Below are 4,926 nucleotides of genomic sequence, written 5' to 3'. Positions count from 1 at the left end.
CTTTTCCGCAAACATTTACCGTAAAATACATTTTCAAGCCTGGTCCGTTCCTGATGGTCACTTTTGTCCCATGTGCTGTACATAGCTTTTCACGTTCGTGTTTTGCGCGCGCGTGAGTGCGTATGTTAATGATAATGTATTCTTGTGCAATTTGCTTTATAGTGTGTAGTGCTTGTGTGTACCCATGCGTGTGTTTGTGACAATGTTTTTTTTAGAGCAATGTGTTATTCATTGATATGTGTGTGATTGCACGTTAAATGATGTTTTCCTCGCGCCCCCTAATTGGCGTAGAGGCGCGTCCCCCGGGTGGTGGATGGGGGAGCCTTCTCTACTAACTTCTGAGAGAAGGTCGCATCACTCTCGATGCCGTGAACCTAATTAGGATCTTTTTCTTGTTTCTTTATTTCTGCCTCCCCAAAGTCCTTTTACTTTCCTTTTCTCACCCATAAAATTCTTCACTTATTACCCTTGTTAAGTGGTTCTTGTATAGAATATAGTCAATGTTTGTAAAGATTTTAGTCAAGCAGTATGTAAGAAATGTTTAGTCCTTTGTGCTGGAAACTTGCATTCTCCCAGTAAGGTCATATATTGTACTACGTTGCAAGCCCCTGGAGCAATTTTTATATTTAGTCAAGTTTTGACTAAATATTTTAACATCGAGGGGGAATCGAAACGAGGGTCGTGGTGTATGTGCGTGTGTGCGTGCGTGTGTGCGTGCGTGTGTGCGTGTGTGTGTGTGTGTGTAGAGCGATTCAGACTAAACTACTGGACCGATCTTTATGAAATTTGACATGAGAGTTCCTGGGTATGAAATCCCCGAACGTTTTTTTCATTTTTTTGATAAATGTCTTTGATGACGTCATATCCGGCTTTTCGTGAAAGTTGAGGCGGCACTGTCACGCCCTCATCTTTCAACCAAATTGGTTGAAATTTTGGTCAAGTAATCTTCGACGAAGCCCGGACTTCGGTATTGCATTTCAGCTTGGTGGCTTAAAAATTAATTAATGACTTTGGTCATTAAAAATCTGAAAATTGTAAAAAAAATAAAAATTTATAAAACGATCCAAATTTACGTTTATCTTATTCTCCATCATTTGCTGATTCCAAAAACATATAAATATGTTATATTCGGATTAAAAACAAGCTCTGAAAATTAAATATATAAAAATTATTATCAAAAATTTTTTTTCGAAATCAATTTAAAAACACTTTCATCTTATTCCTTGTCGGTTCCTGATTCCAAAAATATATAGATATGATATGTTTGGATTAAAAACACGCTCAGAAAGTTAAAACGAAGAGAGGTACAGAAAAGCGTGCTATCCTTCTCAGCGCAACGAATACCCCGCTCTTCTTGTCAATTCCACGGGCACTGCCTTTGCCACGGGCGGTGGAGTGACGATGCTACGAGTATACGGTCTTGCTGCGTTGCGTTGCGTTCAGTTTCATTCTGTGAGTTCGACAGCTACTTGACTAAATATTGTATTTTCGCCTTACGCGACTTGTTTGATTAGTGCTTTTGTGAACAAGAAACACTTAACAAGTGGCTCTATCCCATCTCCCCCCTTTCCCTCGTCGCAATATAACCTTCGTGGTTGAAAACGACGTTAAACACCAAATAAAGAAAGAAAGAAATGATGTTTTGTTGTCGTAGGATTTTGATTGTACAGCGCTTTGAGCAGGGTTAAACCCTGGATACATGCGCTATAGAAATAGTATACAATATTATTATTATTGTAACCCTTGAGAATGACACGGTATACTGGTTTGATGAGAGTTACCTCCCTTCCGTGGGTGACAAAGCATGACTTACTTCCCTTGCACTATATAGACTGTATTGATAGATGGGGAGGGTAATTATCCGAGGAAGGAAACAATGTCTGGAGAAACTAAAACCCAGGTGCACATTTGTGGGTCCAGGGCAGTGTGCATGCAAAATATCTTGTGCTTATCTTTTGCCATCTCTGAGGTATGGCGACCACAGACACACACACAGACAGACACTCTCTTTTATTTATATGTATAGATTAATTGTCCAACAGTTCTGTTTCAAGACACAGCCCTTCCTGTGAAAACAGCTTTCTATCTCACATCTGGTCAGGCTATGGGTGGATAAGACCATCCCTCCATTCAGACACATTCCTTTTCTGTCCAGTCGATTTTGAGGGTACCCTTATTTGAGCGGCGGTCACGTGATCCCTGTAAAAGAAATCTTTAAACCGAAAGGTGATCCAGATTTTCAAGTAGACGGCCTTAACTGGCATGTAAAGTGTGCATGAAATGACCCGGGAATTAATGCTTTAACTTGGGTGCGCAATCTGTGGCAATAATTGTTTGGCGAAGTTTATAATTATGACATCGGTACACACACTTAATCAGTTTGACGATCCATTTTATCAGTCTTAACGTTCCAACCCACAACAACAAGGAATTGTTACTATGACATATTGAAAATGATGACAATGTTGTTGAATGATTGATTCAAAGAACGTCGCTTTCAAAGCTCATACAGCTCAAGTTGTTTCGGGCATGATAAGGTCGTCCAACTTTTCACGAAAAAAGGCGTCCGTCAATCGCCTAACTGCAGACATCATGTTAATCTGCAGAACATGCTAATTTTTCGCTGTTTAACGAACAGAAACACATGACACAAAGCACAAACACTTCAGAAGTCTCTCTTTTTTGTCAATGCAACCATTAAACGGGTGCTATCATAAGCGTTAACACACACAGACAAAGAATTAATTAAACAAAATCATACAGTAACAATACAAGATACTCCCCCGTAAAACTCCCCGCCACATTCATGTGGAATTTCCAGTCACTAAACAAAGCCAGAGGAACCCCAAAGGTAATCTAATTCGTTGCTACTTCTTCTTCTCTTCTTCTACGTTCCCGGCTAATTCGTTGCTACAATTATTGCGCGCTGCTGCAAATGTAAAATCGTGGACGCAGTCTAAACTGGAAAAGCTCCATCAGCCGTCGGTCATATATACTCATGCTAAAATGTTAAACAACCCTGGTACAAAATCTGAAACGCAATAGTAAAAAAGTGCTCTGTGATACCAGGTTTCGTTCGCATTTCAATATTGAAAAATCACACACACACACACACACACACACACACACACATACTCACACACACACACACACACACACACACACACACACACACACACACACACACACACACACACTAACTATCTTCTTTGTATACTCTCTCTCGTCTCCCCTTTCCGTTATTAAACTTACAATGAATTAAAATTGCTCAGCGTAGACTGTGCTGTACACCTAAATTTAGAATATCGGAAAAGTTCATTTGATTAAGAGACATGATTGCACTTATCAAAAGTTACTAAATGACTACCAACACGTCCAATCCATCGGACGCATAGCAGAGTGCCCGGTCAAGTTACACACGCGCACATATAAATACACATTCTCATTATTGGGCCTGGGCACACACACACACACACACATACACAAAGACACACACATACACAGAGACACACACACATACACAAAGACACACACATACACAAAGACAAAGACACACATACACAAAGACCCACACATACACAAAGACACACACACAAAGACCCACACATACACAAAGACACACAGACACACACACACAGACACACATACACACACACACACAAAGACACACACATACACACACACACACACACACACACACACACACACACACACACACACACACACACGAAGACACACACACACACACACACACACACACACACACACACACACACACACACACACACACACACACACACACACACACACACACACAAAACCCCGTGTACACCTGTTACCTGCATTACACTGACAGCAAGATATGTAGTATTTTCTATTTCTGTTTTTCTTGCAACTCCAAAATGGTACAGTCCGCAGATTGGGAAACGCACTATACAGTGTATTCAATGGTGGGCCCTGGCTTCAAACAAAACCATTGTTCCGGATTCATTACACGTTCCATTCTGCTGGCGCAATTAGCGACCCGGGTTTTCACGAAGAAAAATATGTTTTCCGACAACTCATCCATGCATGTCCCTTGTATTAAAGTTGCAGTGTGCCTGGGGACCGTGCCAAGGATCCCATCGAAATCCCGTGATTCTATACAACTACACTACCTGTCATAAAAAAACTAGACAAATACCTTTAAAGGCACACTAACGCACTCCCATGTTTACAAAGTGTAGTTTGCCCACAATCGATGTCAAACGCACCATAAGACCATATAATGACGATACGTCACCATGCGCGGACCATAATACATGCATTACAGCTTGTTCTAGCCTCTGAAAAAGTGAGGATGTCAACAAAGCCGCGGTGTTCTCTCCCTTGCATCAACGTTACATGTGTTGCCAAATCTATAAATAGGACGATCCAGATCAAAATGAAAATTCAAATATCTCAACATTTAAGGGGTCCTAGACCACAATATTTTGCAGGGAACTTAATTTAGTCTGTCTCCAGCTGTTGGTAAAGCAATTAGCGTGTATAGTCATCGAGTACATATGGCTTTAAGTGCATATCTTCGTGATGAGACCGGTTTTTTTCGTAAAAGAATTCATATGACTGAAAAGGCCATCCATTCCCCAACCAATCAGCAAACAGATTGATTTCCATGAGGTAGCGTCTGCACAATGCAGAACTTTAAAAAACACAGACACCCCAAAAGTCAAAGTCAAGAAAACAAGGCCCCCCCCGCGGGTTAGGGGGAAGAATTTACCCGATGCTCCCCAGCATGTCCTAAGAGGCGACTAACGGATTTTGTTTCTCCTTTTACCCTTGTTAAGTGTTTCTTGTATAGAATATAGTCAATTTTTGTAAAGATCTTAGTCAAGCAGTATGTAAGAAATGTTAAGTCCTTTGTACTGGAAACTTGCATTCTCCCAG

This window comes from Littorina saxatilis, linkage group LG9, assembly GCF_037325665.1.
Source record: "Littorina saxatilis isolate snail1 linkage group LG9, US_GU_Lsax_2.0, whole genome shotgun sequence".
In the NCBI taxonomy this organism is placed as follows: Eukaryota; Metazoa; Mollusca; class Gastropoda; order Littorinimorpha; family Littorinidae; genus Littorina; species Littorina saxatilis.
This window is presented reverse-complemented; position numbering follows the sequence as displayed.